This window comes from Rhinopithecus roxellana, chromosome 4, assembly GCF_007565055.1.
Source record: "Rhinopithecus roxellana isolate Shanxi Qingling chromosome 4, ASM756505v1, whole genome shotgun sequence".
NCBI lineage: Eukaryota > Metazoa > Chordata > Mammalia > Primates > Cercopithecidae > Rhinopithecus > Rhinopithecus roxellana.
Genome location: NC_044552.1, coordinates 153,482,505 through 153,502,570, shown reverse-complemented (window position 1 = coordinate 153,502,570; position 20,066 = coordinate 153,482,505).

Here is a 20,066-nt window from a genome sequence, read left to right as displayed (position 1 = left end):
TCAGTTGGCTTTTGTGTCTTTTGGCATATTCCCATTATTTTGGGATTTCTTTTTTAGCACTTCCTTACTTTCTGGTACCACAAATTGCTTCAGGTCATTTTACAAGGGATTGTGTTGAATCTGTAGATCAACTTGGAGTGTACTGCCTTCTGAACAATATTAAGTCTTCTGACAGACAAACAAGGAGCCTTTCCATATATTTGGATCTTCTTTACTTTCTATCAACAATGTTTTATAATCTTCATGTAGAAGTCTTGCAGTTCTTTAGTTAAGTATAATCTTAAGTATTTCTTCTTTTCGATGCTTTGTAAGTGAAATTGTTTTCTTAATCTCATGTTTGAGAAGTTCATTGTTAGAACTTCTCAAAGTTCTAACAAAGTTCTCAAAGTTCTATGATACAAAGATCATAATAATACAACTGATCTTTGTATTTGGATCTTGTATTTGAATCTTTGCCGAAATTATTAGCTCTAAGTGGTTTCTTTGTGTATCATTTAGAGTTTTCTATTTATAAGATTATATCATCACAAGAGATAATTTTACTTCTTCCTTTTTAACCTGATTTTCTTTTGTTTGTCTTGCCTGGTTACCCTGGATAAAGCCTCAAGCATAATACTGAAAGGTGTTGGTAAAAATAGACATCCTTGTCTGGTTTCTGGTTATAAAAGAAAGCCTTAGAATTTTCCCATTAAGTGACTATTTCAATCATAAAAGAATGTTAGGTTTTGTTAAATTTTTATGTGTCCATTGAGATTATTTTATTTTTTACTCCATTAATCTGGTGTATTACATTGATTGATTTTTTTGATGTTGAATTTTCCTTTCAATTTGCCATAAATCCCACTTGGTCATGCTGTGTAATCTTTTTGGTAAGCTGCTGAATTCAGTTTTCTAGTAATTTGATGAAGATTTCTGTGTTTATGTTTATAAATAATAATGGTGTATAATTTACTTTTCTTGTGATGTTTTGGTGTCAAGTAATACTGGTCTCAAAGAATGAGTTAAAAGGTGTTCTTTACTCTTAGATTGGTGTTATCCTTCCTCAAATAAGTGATCTAGCTTACAGTGAAATCATGTGGCCTTGGGTTTTTCTTCGTGGGAAGTATTATTGAATACTTAATCTCTATATTTACATGGAATATATCCATATAAATTAGCACTTCCTTTCTTTCTAGTGCCACAAATTGCTCCAACTCACTTTACAAGGGATTGTGTTGAATCTGTAGATCAACTTGGAGTGTATTGCCTTCTTAACAATATTAAGTCTTCTGGTCGACAAACAAGGAGCCTTTCCATATATTTAGATCTTCTTTAATTTCTATCTTTATATGGAATACATCCATGTAAACATAGATTAAGTATTCAGTAAAATATTCTTAATCTCTCTCTCTATATATGGATATATTCAGGTTTTCTATTTCTTCTTCAATTTTGGTAGTTTATATCATCCTAAAAGCATATCTATGTTGTGTGATTTGTTGACATACATGTATTTAGGGTATTCCCTGATGAATTTTTTCATTTCTATAAGGACAAGAGTAATTTTCATTTTTCATTCCTGATTTTAGTAATTTGAGTTTTTTCTTTTTTCTTGGTCACAGTTTCTAAAAACTTGTCAATTTGCTTCATAGTTAAAATATTTTGGTTGTGTTTATTTTCTCTATTGTTTTCCTACATTGTAGACATGACTACATCTATAATCAGTTCATTTGAGTAGAGGAAATAATTCTCAATAAGGTTGGTGGGTCTCAACAAGTCAATTGGAGGCCCCGAGAGCAAAATCTGAGGTTTATCTGAGAAGTAATTCTGCCTAAAAACTTTCCAAGCTATGACCCTAAACTGCAGATTTCAGATTTGCTGGTCCTCATAATTGTGTGACCCAACACACACACACACACACACACACACACACACACAGCCAGTAGGGTTCTGTTGGTTCTATTTCTCTGCAGAATCCTGGCTGACACCGATATACACCTCAAATATTCACTCACTAGTTTTCGCATCCCTCGGGTTTCCTAGCTGAAATAATTATTGCTATGATATTTGCTAAGTGGTACTTTTTCTAATTGTATCATCCTTATTGTATTTATGGCTTGGTGTTCCACTCTAGGGAAAACGTTTATCTTCTTTGCATTCATTTATTCATTTGTTTACTTTTGTCAGTATGGATAATAATGGATTGTAAACTGTTACATTTTTATTTATTTTGATGCTCAAATTGTGCCAGAGTTTGCCACTGGGAATACTATTAAATTAGGCTTCAATGGGGCTTTACACATGCCCTATTATTTTTTGCCTACTTCCTTGCTTGCTTCCACAACAAAATACTTCAGGCTCCCTTTCTATTTCCCCATCCACCAGTCCTGAAATTTGCATTTCTAGCATCCTGGTAACCTTTGGTTGAGAAGGATTTTTGAAAACACAGAAGGGGGTTGCTGGGAGTGCGCATAGATATTAACGTATTGCTGTTCCCAGGCCCTTTCTGTGGACATAACTAAAACTAGGGTGTGTGTGTGTGTGTGTGTGTGTGTGTGTGTGTGTGTGTGTGTGTGTGTGGTGTGATAGGGAGAAAGAGAGGAGAGAAAGAGACAGTAATTGTATACATATATAACTAAAACCAAGACTTCAATATATTTCCAAATCCAATCTAATAATAAAAGCTCATTCTAGTTTTCTTCCCCTCCATATCTGTAACGTTTATTTCAAAAAACAATAAACCTGGCTTCAGTCATTCCCAACGTATTTACTTATTGGATCATCCTCTTCTGTAAGTAATCAGTCTCTCATCATTGCGTTTCCTTCCATGCAGACACCTAGTTCTATTTCTGATTTCCTTTCTGATTGATATTTACTTAGTGCATGTTTTCCGATCCTTCTTCACATTTTTTTTCTTGTTTGAGGCAATTCTTTTCTAAGCAGAATATAGTGGATCTTTGTAAACCACTCTGTTTCTTTCTCACCTATTTTTTAATGAAGAGTCTATTGCAACACACTGTTTGAGATTACTGGGTTATTGGGAAGAGCCATCTTTTTTATATTTTATTTACATCTTGGTTTTCATCTTTTCTCTTTCTGTAAAACTTTTGAAATAATTAGAGCTTTTTCCTCTTCATTTTTCCCTCTATTTATTCAGAAGATATTCACCCTGTTGTCAATTCCTTTAGTAAATAATCTAGACATCTTCCCATTCTATTTTACTTATTAAATTCTAAAATTAATCCATTTATTCATCCTTTTTTTAAACTCTGTAAGAACTCCCAGTGTTTTACTTACATGCTTAATGATGTTGCTGTCCGTATTTTACTTACATCATAGTTTAACCTTCATATTAAATATTATTATTTATGTCAGTATTTATTTGTTCAGATTTACTCATGTATTTTTCATTTTCCTTCCTCATATTCTAGTCACTTCCTTATACACTTGTTCTGTGACAATATTCCTTCTTCCCCTAAAGAGTTTCTCTGGCTGAGAGCAGGTGAAGAATAAACAATTTCAATTTTGCTTGACTGAAAATGTATCAATTTTATATTTTCCTTTGAAGATAGATTAACTGGACACAAAATTTGAGACTGACAGTGTGCTCTTTCAGGACTCTGAGGGTGTCAGCCATCTGTCTTTGCCTTCTATTGTTGGTGCCGAGAACTCAACCATTAGTTTAATTTTGGCTTACTTTTGAGGCAATCTGATTTTCTCTTTGGCAGCTTTTATTATTTTGTGTTGTCTTCAATGTTCTGTAATTTCAGTAAGACATGTCTACATGAATATTTAATACATTCTGGCGGAGGCTCACTGGGTTTTTAAATGTGCACATTGATATTTTTCAACAAATCTGTAAAGTTTGAACCACGTTTTCTAATTTGTTCTCTTTGCAATTCTGTATTTCTTCCTGAGGTTCTGATAGAACGTGTGCTGACCTTCTCAAACTACCCTACATGTCTCTTTATTTTTCTTTAATATGTACTCCCTCTCTTCCGCGTGAGTAATTTCCTAACACTATCCGTATCATTTTTTGTATCTGTCACCAATGTTCTCTTCAGCTGTGTTTATTCTGGTGTACGGCCATTTCATTTCCATTGTAATTTTCATTTCTAGAATTTGTGTTTGACTCATATTTAAATTTATTTTCACACATTATATTCTCTTTTTTCTTTATCATATTTTTAGTCAGTTTTATTTCTTTAGATACCAAATGTACTCAATTTAAACACTGCATTGATGGTTCTAACATTTATAGTCATTGTGTTTCTGTTATTCTTTTTCTGACGGTCTTTAAGCAATTATGGCCTCTTTCCATTTATATTTAGAGATTTGATATGACACTTTTTTTCCTTTAGCATTGTTAGTCAAAACCTGAATGTTAAGTGTGCTTCCTCTGAATGGGCCTTCTCTTTCTCTCTCTGTCCTCCTCTCATGTACACAACTCCCTTTCGTTTGTTATTTTTTTATTCTAAGAGCCATGAGCACTAACCAATCTAATATTGACATAAACTAAGTGTTCAGCTTGGGTGTGAAGTGAAAATTTCTTCTACTTTATTCACTAAATATGCCACCTATCAGCGGTCCTTACTTAAAGGAAGGTTTTGTCAGTGAAATTTCTCACCCTACTCTGGGATTTGGATCTGCCTCCTGTCTCCCATGTACAGCTTCATAAATATGTTCTAAGCCACCAGAAATTGGCATATAATCCTGGGGAAAATACTGGCTTCAGTCTTTGATCGCCCTGATTTATTTTTGTTTCTGGCCAGGATGTTATGTAAGAATCTTCACATCTTTGCTTTAAGTTTTAACTCACTCGAAATGAGTTTAATCTACTCTTATTCAACATTTAACATGGTCTTGATAGTTATGGAATATAAATCATATTTAGAAGAATATATTTAACAGAATAATTTTTATATTTTATATAAATATGAATATACACATAACTATTGCAAAAGAAAATTATATTAACGTTGCTAGCTGCTAGATATTTTATAATGACTTTAAATGTTTTGAACATTGACATGTGGAAGATATATCTGAAATTATTTTACTGTACCCTTGAGCTTAGTGACATAGGGTATAACTAATAAACTGTACCAATATGAATATTTATATGCACACATAATCAACATATTTAAATATGGGACTTCTCCTGATTGTTCGAACACCGAGTGAATTGAAATACCTTACTATCATAAGAAACTTGCCTTTTTATGGAGACTATAGCGAGAATTCATTATATTACTTGTGAAACACTCATGAGAAATCCTTTTTGTTAAGGGTTTCACATCCATTCTAGTTACACATTTACCATGTTCAACCCAGAAACATTATTTCTTTGGAATAACATTCAAGAAGATGTCCCTGGGAAATACGAAAGGCAAGTGATAAAGTTTAAAGGATTGCTTCAAAAAGTTGTAGAAGTAAAGGCTTTATTCAATTGCTGAGTGCATTTGGTAGAAACTCCATGCATTTTTTTTTTTTTTTTAGTAGACATAGGTAGGATGTGCTTGTATTTTGAGTGAAATCTAGAGACAATTTGAATATAGAGCAAAGGGAGAGAATACAATAACCACACTCCACATATACAATTGATCTTAAGCATTCCCTCTGAGAATTTCAGAGTGTGCCAGAGTTGAAAAATGCCTCTCACCTGCCACACACAGCCCAGAAATCACTAAATGTTAGTCTCAGCCGTCACTTCCGTCACCACATCACAATTTCAATCCAAGAGCAGAAAACATTAGGATTGTAAATATTTATAACACAGAGAGAGGGGAAAAGGCACTTTGGTTCTTAGGAGAATGAGGACTAGTTTAATGATAAAAAGATCTTTTAAAGAAAGCATTAAGGCCGGGTGCGGTGGCCCACGCCTATAATCCCAGCACTTTGGGAAGCCAAGGCTGGTGGATCATGGGGTCAGGAGATCGAGACCTTCCTGGTCAAGATGGTGAAAACCCATCTCTACTAAAAATACAAAAATTAACTGGGTGTGGTGGTGTGCACCTGTAGTCCCAGCTACTTGAGAGGCTGAGGCAGGAGAATCACCTCCACCAGGGAGTCGGAAGTTACAGTGAGCCAAGATGGTGCCACTGCACTCCAGCCTGGTGACAGAGCGAGACTCTGTCTCAAAACAACAACAACAACAAAAAGCATTAAGTCTGATCTATGATTAAACCCAAGCTAGTATATTTTTTGAACTTACTTTAACCTTGATTTGATATAATATGAATTCTGCATTTTCACCCATCTGAGACAGACAAGGTTTTTTTTACAATTTCTTTGGCTGCTCGGCTTTAGAATTGCCTTTGTGATTAAGGAATGGCATCTTAGGAAGCGAGCTTCACCTTCCCCTATAGAAACTGAGAATGCTCAAGTTTCACTTTCTCAGGCTCTCTTGCATGTAAGGGAGGCCATGTGATCCAGGATTCTCCAACTAACCAGGGCGGACATGCTGACCTCATCATTTGCTTGTGAACTGAACCAATGAGGAAGGAACCCATATTTACTATGAGTGATGATGACAAATAGTGGGTACCTCCAGGTTCTAGAGGTAATAATAGGAATGGACCTACTGTGCTGTCCACTATTGGCAGTATGCGTTTTGGGGAACACAGTTTTTCTGTCTTCTGTTGCAGTATCTATGCTAGCTTAATATTTATTTATTTATTTATTTGTTATATATTTATTTATTTATTTTTTGAGATTGAGTCTCACTCTGTCTCCAAAACCAGAGTGCAGTGGGTGTGATCTTGGCTCACTGCAACCTCTGCCTCCCGGGTTCAAGCAATTTTCGTGCCTCAACCTCCCGAGTAGCTGGGACTACAGGCATGCACACCATGCCCAGCTAATTTTCTGTATTTTTAGTAGAGATGGGATTTCATCCTGTTGGCCAGGCTGGTCTTGAACTCCTGACCTCAGGTGATCTGCCCGCCTCAGCCTCCCAAAGTGCTGGGATTACAGGTGGCTTAATCTTGAGTATTGTTTCTCTTTATGTAGTTTCCAAATCTTGTTTGCTGTGATTTCCTACACTCTCTATAAATCACACCATATTGTTTTAATACATTCCTCTTCAGGTTAAATTATTAATATTTTATTTCTTTTGCCTTCAATTAAGTATCTAATATAAAAAGTTATAGGTTACATAGTTTACTTAGTTCTTTAGTATTTTCATTTAAGAAAATAAGTAATATCAACATTTTTAACTATAAATAATTTAAGAATGATTATAATTTTAGCTAACTTTTTTGATGATAAGCAGTGTGTTAGGCACTATGCTAAGTGTTTTATGTGTAATGTCCTATATCGTATTTAACATGATCACACAATACAGGTACTGTTATTATCTTTATTTTGCGGATGTAAACATTGAGCCAAAGATGGACTTAATACTTTGACAAAAGCTACGCCATGAGCAAGTGTAATGTCTTTTCACTGGTTTTCCATTGTCATAACTTCAGATTCTTTTCAGATAAAGCTAGAGCTCAAAAAGAGACTGCCTTGTCATACACAGTTTGATGTTTCATCGAGTGCCTATTACCTATAAGGTATTGTGGTTAGTGTTAAAAATATGTCCTTTGCAGAGACATGGATGACACTGGAAACCATCATTCTCAGCAAACTAACACAAGAACAGAAAACCAAAGACTGCAAGTTCTCACTCATAAGTAGGAGCTGATCAATGAGAACACATGGACACAGAGAGGGGAACATCAAACACTGGGGCCTGTCAGGGAATCAGGGGATGAGGGAAGGATAGCATTAGGAGAAATACCTAATGTAGATGACGGGTTGATGGGTGCGGCCAACCACCATGGCACGTATATACCTATGTAACAAAACTGCACATTCTGCACTTGTACCCCAGAACTTAAAGTATAATAAAACAATACAAAAATTAATTAAGTGATATCCATATGCTTAATCCATCTTTCAGGCTAAAAGTAATGTAATTTAAAAACTACTACACATTGAATAATTTTCTATAAAAATGGGATGTATAAAGTATATGGCAGCCCACATAAGTGAACAATGATTTCTCCATACTGGTGTCAGAAAACACTAGAGAGCACAGAAGACAAGAAGAGCTCCCTGTTGCATATATTGCATCTTCTGTTGGCCACAGTTTCACTGATGTTATCTGTAAACAGAAAGGGTGAGACGTGATGACTCAGCCAACCCTCCAAATCCTGAGGGTCACCTATGCTGCCGGAAGCAGGAAGTGTCACTCCCATTTCACTCCCCACAGCTGTGTTGTTGGGAACTTCTCAAGATTTTATTTTTGATGATCAGCTTTGGGAGATTAAAAAAAAAAAAAAAAAAAAAAAAAAAACCAGGCGTGGTGGCTCATACCTGTAATCCTAGCACTTTAGGAGGCTGAGATGTGTGGATCACCTGAGGTCAGGACTTTGAGACCAACCTGGCCAACAAGGTGAAACCCTGTCTCTACTAAAAATACAAACATTAGCTGGGTATGGTGGTGGGTGCCTGTAATCCCAGCTACTTGGGAGGCTCAGGCAGGAGAATGGCTTGAACCCGGGAGGCAGAGGTTGCAGTGAGCTGAGATCATGTTACTGCACTCCAGCCTGGACAACAGAGTGAGATCCCATCTCAGAAAAAGTAAAAACAAAATAAAACAAAACAAACAAATACAAACTTGGTGAATATTTGGGCTGTATATTAAGATAGAAAGAAAATGTATGCACTTAAACTGGGCATACCATACTACACATTCATCAGTTGCAATGTACGGTTCAATGACTTTTGGCAAATGTATACAGTTATGCAACTTTCACCCCAATTCAGCTTTAGAACACTCCCATCACCTCAAAAGGTTCCTACCTGACTATTCACAATGTATCTACACTGCCACCCCCAGCCTCAGGCAACCAAAAATCTGCTTTGTTCGTCTATGGTTTATGTTCCTATTGTTTTATATAGAGATAATATAGTATATAATCTTTTTGTTCCTTCTCTTCCATCGGATATAATGTCTCTGAGCTTCATCCGTGTTTTTGGCATATCCATACTTTGTTCCTTTTTACTGGTGAGATATAACACGTTATGTTTACTTATATACCAGTTAATGGCTAATTACATTATTTCTACATTTTGTTTATCATAAAGAATAGTGCTGTGATATTCGTGTACAAATCTTTTTGTTTTCATTTCTTTTGAGTAAAATATTCCAGAGTAGAGTTGCTAGCTCATATGGTAAGTGTATATTTAACTTTTTAAAGTTAAACAAACTTCCAAATGCTGCATCATTATGCATTCTCATCAGCAAAGTATGAGGCTTCTAGTTGCTTCACATATTTGCTACAATTTATTATTTTCAGGGTTTTTAGAAACAAAATTATAGTCATTGTATTGTTTGCAAAATGACATCTCATTATGGTTACATTTTACGTTCCCTAGTCTAGGAATAAAGAAAAATTCATCAACATTATAACATCTGTTAAAAAAAAAAAAAATACAGCTAACGTCACGCTTATTAGTGAAAGATTGAATCCTTTACATCTAAAATCAGGAGTAAGCAAGCATGCCCATTCTCACCACTGCTAGTGATCACAGTACTAAAATGTTAACCAGTGTAATAAGGCACTAAAATAAATAAAAAGCATGCAGATTGAAAAGGAGAATAAAACTCAGCTTACTTGCAAGTGCTCATCTTTAAAAAAATACTAAGTTAAAAAATGAAAAACTCTTTGAATTAATATAAAGTCAAGGTACAAAGATCAGTTTCGTATCTATATCGATAATCCATTGAGAAACAACATTTGAAACAGTGACATTTAGAATGACTCCAAAAAGTAGTTATACATTTAACGAACAGGTACAGAGGCTGTATGTCAAAAGCTAAAAATGCTGATAAAAGCTTAAAAAAACAAATAAATAAAACATGATGTTTAAGGACTAGGAAACTCAACAAAGTAAAGCTGTCAATTATCTCCATAAATAGCTAATGCATGCAGGGCTTAATATTTAGTTGATAGGTGCAGCAAACCACCATGGCACACGTTTACCTATGTAACAAACCAACACATCCTGCACATCTATCCTGGAACATAAACTTAAATTAAATTTCTAAAAATTCTTTCCATATCAGTCAACAGATTTAATCCAATTAGTATGAAAATTGTGGCAGGAATTTTCGCAAATATACACAAGCTGATTCTAAAATTTATACAGAAAAGCAAAGGAACTAGAAGAGTTAAAATAATCTTGAAAAATAACAATAAAGTTGAAGACAGCCCACTACCAAATGGAATTATATTACAGCTACCATAATCAAGGCAATGTGATACTGTTGGATGTGTGGACATGGATCAACAGAACAGAATATACAGTGTCAAATGAAAAATATATTCAGGCTCAGTAAGGAAAGAGATTATTAGAAATAATTATTTGGGGATAGGCTATTGTAATGTGGAGAACACTTTTCTAAATAAGGTCAGTAAGCATCTCAAGGATTATAGAGCAGATTAAGCAGGTGAGAAGGCACTGGGTATAGGGAAGTGGAAAGAAAGGGTGATGTGCTCAGACAGTAGATGAGAGTATGTTTTACCCTGAAGTCAGCCTATTTTCCAGAGGGGGTCCTGAAGGAAGGATGGGGTGCTGGCTAAGGCTGGGTGGGCCAAAGTTCAAGAGAATCTTAACTAAATTTTGTTAAGAAGCATTTTGTTTCCATTGATCAGTGGGGACATGCCGTTCAGCTTATCACTGATAACGAATGGGAATTTGGGGACTCTGTGTCTAGCCGTCTTCTAGGTCAACCAAGTGGCGTCCTTGATTCCATTGTAGCCACATAGGAAGCACGGTTCCTTAGGGTGAGACAAATCCCAGAACATGGGATAGAGCGATCCTTCACCTTTATTTTCCCAGGGCCACAGGGCTCAGGTAAAATCCAACATTGTCAAGAACTTAGAAACATGCCAACACAAACACACCCAACTGAATTTTCAACAATTTGCAGAAGCAATTCAGTGAAGAAAGTCTCATCTTTTAAACAAATCGTGTTGAAACAAATGGACATCCACAGGGAAAATCTAAACAAGCAAACTTAAAAACTCATTGAGCCTCAGAGTTTATTTAAAAATTAACTTACAGATTCAAATATAAAATATATAATCATAACTTTCAAAAACAATGGAGAAAGTCATTGTGACCTAATATTAGGCAGAGTTCTTAGACATGAAACCAAGAACTCAATCCATTAAAAACAGAAACAAAACATCGGACTTAACCAAAATTAAAGTGTTTTGCTCTAGGAAAGACTTTGTTAAGAGCATAAAAAGGTAAGCCACGGGGGGAAATATCAACGAATCACACATCTGACAAAGTTTTTGTTTCGAAAATGTAGAAAGTACTTTCTAAATGTAACAGTAAGAAAAACAAACAATTTAGCTGGAACATGAGCAAAAGACGTAAGAGACATTTCACCCATCCAAGAAGATATACAATAGCAAATATGTCCATGAAACCACGTTAACATCATTGTCTGTTAGGGAAATATAAATTAAAATCACAATGAGATGCTAGTACACTCTTGTAAGAATGGCAAATTTTTTTAAAAAAAAAATTATATGCTGTTAATACTGAATTCTGGTAGGAGTGTGGAGAAAATGGATCTCAACACTTTGCTTCTGAGACTATAAAATGGTTATAGCCATTTTGGAGAACAGATTTGGTTGGCAGTTAAATATACACTATATAAATCCACACGATAGAACCCAGAAATTACATTCTTAGATATTTATAATCAAGGAATGAAAACATCTTCACACAAAAAGCTGGATCGCGGGCCTAAGCAAGATGTGATCTGCCCAAATGATAATATAGAGTTACCATATGACTCAATAATTGGGCAGCATTTGTCCACACCAAAAACCTGAATGCAATTGTTTATAGTAGTATTGTTCATGATAGTAAAGTCATAGTAACAACCTAATTTTTATTGAATGATAAATATATAAATAAAAGTGATATATTCATAAAATGGAATAGTACTCAGTGATAAAAAGTAATGGAATTCTAATACATGCTAAAATATAAAATATCCTTAACAGTATTCTGTTAAAGAAGTCAGTCATAGAAGACCACATGTATGATTTTATTCATTTGAAATATCTAGAGTAGAAATTCTATAGAGAGGGACAGAAAGAAAGTACTCTTTTTTTTTTTTTTTTTGTCTTTTTAAAATAAAGACAGGGTCTTGCTGTGTTGTCCAGGCTAGTTTCAAACTCCTGGGCTCAAACAATCCTCCTGCCTCAGCTTCCCAAAGTGCTGGGATTACAGGCATGAACCACCATGCCAGGCCAGAAAGGAGATTCTTGATTGTCTAGGGCTGTGTGGGCTTTGAGGTCAGGGCACTGGGAGTGACTGGTAATAGGTATGGAGTTTCCTTTCGGGGTGAAGAAATATTTTAAAATTAGATTGTGGTGATGGCTGCACAACTCTGTGAATATATCAAAATCTATTGGCTTATTTATTTTAGATGGATTAATTTTATGATCTGAGTTTTATCTCATTTAAACTGTTAAAACAGTTTATAAACTTTATTATTTAATATATAAAAAAATTCTTCAAATGTCAAAATTACAATAATGAAGACAATTCCATAATTGCCAAGGTTTAGGATTGGAAGTAGGGTGTGCCCAATGTCAAATTTCTGGTTTTGATAATGTACTATGGTTTAGTAAGATGTTGTCTCTGGGGGAAGCTGGATGAAAAGTATGTGGGAACACTAATTTTTGCAAATTTTTGTATCTAAACTATTTCAAATTTAAAGTTTAAAAAATCTACTGAGAAAATGAATCTTATTTTTGAGAAAGAAACTTCCTGACACATTGGGAATCAATATTGCTCTAGGTCAAAATCCAATTGAGCTGCTGTATTACTGATATTTCAGTTCGTTGGATACTTCTCTTTTATAACTTAAGTCTTGTGGTTGGTTCAGTTGTGTCCACAAATTGATCTGTTTGAGCTTTGAAGTGTTCTGCTTCTGAGAACATTACCTTCAACATTCAGAGAGATGGTCAGTCAGAAATACTTCAGGTTTCAGGAAGAAACACAACACATATAGTCACACCATCTTCCAGTTACTAAATAAAAGGAAAAATGAAAATATATGACTTCATAATACTAACCTCTGAAAAAGGAGAAACTAAGCAGTATAAGCAGCAATGCATTAGAAACTGACCAACTATCTGTTTCTTTTATATACATTGTCTCTCTAGCATAATTTTTAAACAACAACATGGGTTAGCTCACCCATGAATGTGTGATTTATTGATCAGTCTTATCAGTCTTTCACTGAATCTGTGAGATCATGTGAGTTTTGAAGAAAAAAATGAAAAGAAGCTCAGAAATGATACTTGCTGGGCCTGCCAATACAAGAGTATTTTTGACAATTACAAGACAAAACAACCGTATTGTCATAAAGGCTTTGAGAGAATTAAGTGAACCATATTGACAAGATATCATGGCAGCTTCTGGTGGGTTGTTTCAGATGAATGCTCTCATTTCCTTGTCAATGTGCTAATATGTGATGAATTTCATGGACTGTCTTTGTTTCTCACAGCACTTTGGATGCAGAAGATGTTACCTTGAGCAAAACTGCTACTATATATTGTATAAACTACCTCCATAAAAAAGTAGATACTCTCAAAGATGTAAGAGTAGAAATTTCCAAGTTTTACTCCAAATTGTCAGTCAAAAGAAATTGCCATTACTGTTATACAAGCTTAACAAAACATATAGCAGTAATTTTTTATTATACATATGTATATTTTGGAATAGTGACTTTTAAAAATGGGCATTTTTATTGAAAAACTCTTATCCCTGCTCCAAAGACAAGAAAAATAGTTAACAACTTGGTATTTTCCAAGTGTGATTCAGGAACTAGTCACTCCCTGTCTCAGGACTGACCTTCTTGTCCTTCATTAGATAGAGAACTAATGGCTACTGAAATACTGGACTCCCCTTTACAGAACGGTCAGGTATCAGAATAACATTTATTATTACAGTGTCCCATTTTTTTCTTTTGAATGAATTAAATATTCTATGACATTCCTTACTGATAACATTAATTATAACATATCACATATTTATCAAAATTCTTTTGTAATACAAAAAATAGAAAATTATAGCTACTAAGTAGGGGACAAGTTATATTAATTATGATAGTCTCATAATATTACATTGCCATAAAAGTGAGGTACATATGCATGTGCTGATACAAGAAATTATAAAGTATAATTTGTTAAAAACAGATGAATAACTAGCATCATTTTTTTCTAAATAAATAAGAAAATGCACATGTATTTTTTATTTTTTTCAGTAAGAGTCATAAAAAAATGAAAATGGTGGTTATGTTACCAAAATCCCGGGGTTTCAGTCTAGGTCCTGTTGCTCACCACACAGAAAGCCAATCACTGAGACAACAGGTATTACCAAGGAAGAAGTCTTTAATCAGGTGCTGCAGCCAAAAAGATGGGAGCTCAATCTCAAATCTGTTTCCCTGACCAACTGTTATAAAATTAAGGTTTTATATAGCAGGGAAAAAATGTAACCATATGTGGGAAAACAGGAATTAGGGAGAGCTAAGGAAGAGGACTTGGTAGACAGGCAACAGGTGGTTGCTTAGGCAATCATGAGGGTGAGGGGTCTGGCGTCTCACTGTTCAGATGCGGTGATCTGATGCATTTCAGGTTTTTGAAACTCTCTGGGAGGCCTGATGGTTGGTTCCCTGAGAAAGAAACTCGGATAAGACACATGTAACTTTTTCAAATTTTAAGACTGGGAGCATCTATTTCTATGTTTATTCAAATAAACCATTAACATCACTTCCATGGGACAGTTGGGCCAGTTCCAGTCACCTCCAGTAAGATAAATTGAAGGCTGGAATGAGGATAGATGCTTTTACTTTTCATGTATTTCCTTCTTAATGGTTTAAATATTTCAACTGTATATGAATAGTACTCTTTCATATTAGTCATTTGAAGGAGGAAGATTAAGAACTGCTTTTTCTTGTAATTCATTATATTGCGTTTCTTAAAAATGAAAGGAACAACCATGATAGAGACCCACATGCTTGTATACATCACAGATTTGGGGGCTTTGGTTTCTCTGGTTCAGTTTTCCATCACTTGTATCTGGCCACATGAGGAACTCAATAAATGTTCATTTAACAAATAAACAACAAATGCTAATAAACATTTTATTATAGCATTGAAGTTAAAATAATAAAACTATTTAAATATAAAATAAAATGGATTGAATGATACTTTTAGCATGTTCTCATTTTCTCCCAAGCATTTACTTTGCCTGATGACAAGAGATGAAATACCATTAATAAAATGTTTCTGCTGCTCAAATCTTTATAAAGGTATAAAAAGAAAGCAGATAATTTACTCATTTATTAACTATTTATGAATGCTTAACATGAATTAGATGGAAGAGAACAGTAAGCATGCACACGTGTAGATAAAATTTAAATTATCATATGAATATAATCATAAATAGAAATTGGTATAAAGGGTTGTGAAAGCAAAATAATTTATGTGAACTGGCCTTTCCATGAAAGTATCTCTGGTTAAATTATACACAGGCCAAAACCCAGTGATGCGGAGAAATAAAAAGGTGGAAAAAATCTTTCAAAGCAGAGACAATTTTGATTGAGGATAACCCGAGGCATACAAGGTCTTATCATAATCCATGAACCCTGAGAAACTATGCATGGCTCATGGAAGCATATAGGAGAGTAGAACCACAGAAATTGTAGGGGCCCATCTCAGAATTGAGTCATAGTACAGGGTATCTTTAGTACTAGACTAAAGATATAATTTATTCTTTAGTCTAGGAGCCATCAGAAGCCACTGAAAAGTTTTAAGAAAATGGCTAGTTGATCAAATGCATTTCCTGTGTTTGTTAATACTACCGTGCGTGTTTTCCCTTTTCTCTAGACTGTTAATATAATGAACTACTTTAATTGATATTTAAATGTTCAACAAGTTCAGAATTTTGGAAGAAATCTGATTTATTAGTAATATATTATTATTTCAACAGATGGATGGAAAGATAGATTTATACATACATAACAGGATTTGATCTGTTAACATTTTGCTGAAGAGTTGTATGTCTGTGTTTATGTGGGATATTATTCGGGAGTTGTCTTTTTAATACTATCTTTTTCTATTTTTAGCATCAAAGTAAAACTGGTGTCATAAAATGATTTGAGAAGTGTTCATTTATCATCTACTTCTGGATGAATTTGCGTAGGATTTTTGTTACTCTTTCATTACCTAGTAGAATTAAATCACCCGGGTATGAAGATGGTTCTTGTTAGTGAATAGTTTGTCAATTTGTAGTTGTCAAGAAATTAGTCCATTTTATCCAACTGGTCAAATTTATGTACACATAGTTCTTTGTAGTACTATAATTCTTATAATACCTCTGTAGTCTCTAGTGATATCCCCTTTACACAATTCCTAATGTTAGCAATTTGTCTGATCTCTTGATTTCTTTGTCAGCCTTGTGAGAAATTTATCAATTGTTTTGATCCTTTCAAAAGTGTAGCTTTGGTTTTATTGATTTTTAAATTGTTTTTAGGTTTTTAATTTCATCGATTTCTGCTTGCATCTTATTTCCTTCCTTCTACTTGTTTTGGATTTATTTTCTTATGTTCTTTCTGGTATCTTGAAGTGAAAGTTTCAGTTACTCCTTTGAGGTGTTTCAGTTATGTTTTAAATAATGCTTTAAAAAATAAGGAAATATAACTTTCTATTACCCAACTGTTTACTTTGCCTGATGAGAAGAGATGAAATACCATTAATAAAATTCTTCTGGTGCTCAGGTCAATCTGAATGAGTGAATGCTAGACCTTTTCCAGCATTCTTCATTCCATTCCTTTGTGTGATCAGTATCTCTGCCTGGAATCCTTTCCCTCTGACTGAAGGACTTTAATACTTCTTTAGTTGCTAGATGGCTGGAGATGAATTTGTTCAGCTTTTGTAGATCCAAAAAAATGTTTATTTTACCTTGATTTTTAAAAATATTGCTGAGTGGCGGGGTGCGGTGGCTCACGCCTGTAACTCCAGCACTTTGGGAGGCTGAGGCGGGCGGATCACAAGGTCAGGAGATCGAGACCATCCTGGCTAACACAGTGAAACCCTGTCTCTACTAAAAATTAACAAAAAATTAGCCGGGCCTAGTGGCGGGCACCTGTAGTCCCCGCTACTCGGGAGGCTGAGGCAGGAGAATGGCGTGGGCCCGGGAGGCGGAGCTTGCAGTGAGCCAAGATGGCGCCACTGCACCCCAGCCTGGGCGACAGAGCGAGACTCCGTCTCAAAAAAATAAAAAATATATTGCTGAATATAGAATTCTGATATATATATATATATTTGACATTACTGTAAATGTGCAACTCCATGGACTTACAGCTGACATTTTTTAATGAGAGGTCTCCCATACTGTTTTTCCTTTGGCCTTTATAAGATACCTTTATAAGGTAGCTTTTGGGACTGCTTTTCCTAAAGATTTTTTCCCACTAATTTTAAACAATTTGATTGTGATCAGCCTTGTTCTATTATTAATGTTTCTTCTTTTGGTTCATAAAAATTTTTAGGTCTATGTATTTATGCTTTTTACTAAATTTGAAAAACAGTGGCCATATTTATTCAAATATTTCTTAAGGATTCCAGTTATAAATATTGTTAGCCTCTTGATGTTCTCCAGCCTACTGATTCTCTGCTCATTTTTTCTTCAATCTTTTAGTCCTACTGGATTTCCTTTTGGATAGTGTTGACTTCTAGTCTTTAAGTTAATTTGTCCCCCCTTTTTTGCAAAGCTGTATGATGTTAATCTCACTCAATACATTTTTATATTAGACATTGTATGTTTCATCTACATAATTTTCATTTGAGTGTTTTTGCATTTCATATCCATCCTCAAAATGTTCACATATTCATCTACTTTTTCAATGTATTGAACATACTCAAAATAGCTTCTTTAATATCCTTGTCTAATAATTCCACTTCCTACAGTCTGTTTCTATTGATTGATTACTCTCCTCACTGTGGGTCATTTTCCTTGCTTCATTTCATGCCTGGTAATTTTTTATTAGATGCCTAACATTAGAAATTTTGTCTTGTCAGGTGATATTTTCCCCTATATATCTTTGACTATATTTCAGCTGTTTTCTGAGATTCAGTTAAGTTGCTTTGAATCAGTCAATTATTTCCAGGCTTGTTTTTAAACATTCTTAACTGGGAAAAGAGCAGTCCTTAATCTAGAGCTCACATGGCCAGAGTGCTCACGTCATACCCTTCTGAGGACTCTACTCAATGTGCCATTCCATGTGTTAGTGAGTCTTTTCACTCTGCCTAGGGGGACACATTACTATTATTAGCCCAGAGTCAGCTCTTAGGATAGTTATACATCCCTGTTATCTTTGCCCAGTTGTGAGTACTGTTCAGTATTTGGCTGAACTCCTACTGCGACCCATCCTTAAAACTCCAAAGGTCTCATCATATCTACCTTTCTGCTAATATTTTGCATTGTGATTTCTAGCTGCCTGCCCTCCCTAAATTATAAATTCTTCCTTCTCAACTTAGAGAGGCAACCAGGCGCTCTGTGGGTTCCCTGTACTGCAGCCCAGAATTCTCTTTAGGCTGTAAGCTGAGTCAACCATAGAGCTCACTTCCCTCATTCTCTTACGTCAAGGATCACTATCTTGTGTGGCTTGTTTCCAATATCTGGAAACCAGTGTTTAATATATTTTGTTTGGTATTCTATTTGTTCAAGACAGGAATTTAAATCTAATTCCTGATATTCCATTATTTTCAGAAACAAAATCTATGACATTCTACTATTTTAATAATTGTAATTTTATTATATATATTCTATGATAATAGAATTAGAGCACTGAGCACTGTCTTCTATTAATATTTAGTTTTCTAAACTTTCTTTATCACCTATGTATCTTTCTGAGGATTCAGAATCATTCTGTCACAAACCTATTCTTGAAACAATACCCTTTCATCTCAACAGAGACACCTTCCGCAAAGGATGCCAATGGATGTCTGTAAAACTGGAAATACGCTGGCTTTCACAGCAGATTCAGGGATTTCTTAAGTGTCAGACAAAGACCAGTCAAAACTCAGTGAATCTCTGTGCCTCTATCTATTCATTATCTATCTTATGTCTCCATCATGCTATGCAACTCTTATCCCATGAAATGACCAAACGCCCAGGCTTCCAAATTAATTATGTACTCTTTAGCACATTATCAAGGGTAAGCATATAAGTTCTATTGCTCACAAACTTAAAAATGGAAAAATAAAGTCCAAAGTAAACTGGAGATAACACCTGTCATAAATAAAAATTGGAATGGGCTGGGACAGTACCGAGAAAAGCTTTATAGCAATTTGACAGAGAAAATCTTCCTAGCTCACTCATATTTGTGACACAGATGAGTAATGTGATTATTCCCAGCTCCTGGCAATAAAAACTTTATTGCACCCCACAGGATAAGATACAATGTTTATTTCTTTCTCTGAGTGCATTAACATACACTTCTTTTTCATAGAAAAACATCCAACTTGATTCATCTTTTTCAAGGTTGATTTTTTATGTGACCTTAACAATTATACCACAAAGTATGATGGCTGTGAGAGAGGCAAGGCGCACACGGCTTTCAGTAGAGGTCAAAAAGACATGGGGCATGAAAAGAATATGGGACAAAAGGATGTATTAATATTTGTCTCTCTTAAAGGAACCAAGCAGGTCTGGGTGGCATTCGGAAGAGGCATATAGGGACACAGAGACAGGGTTTCCCATGGACTGAGATGAAGCTCCTCCTCCCACAGGTGCAGTAATCTTGGGGACCTCTTCTATGCACACTGCAGTGCTGTGTACACCAAGTGGGAAGCGTACGGAAAGAATACTGCATCTGCCCCTTGACAGTCTTTCTAAAACAGCACTTTAACTTATTTCTCCATGACTTGAGTTTCAGTACTGAAAATGTCCTGAGGAAAAAGTGTGTCAAAACATTTGTTCTTTCAACCTTTTAACCCACT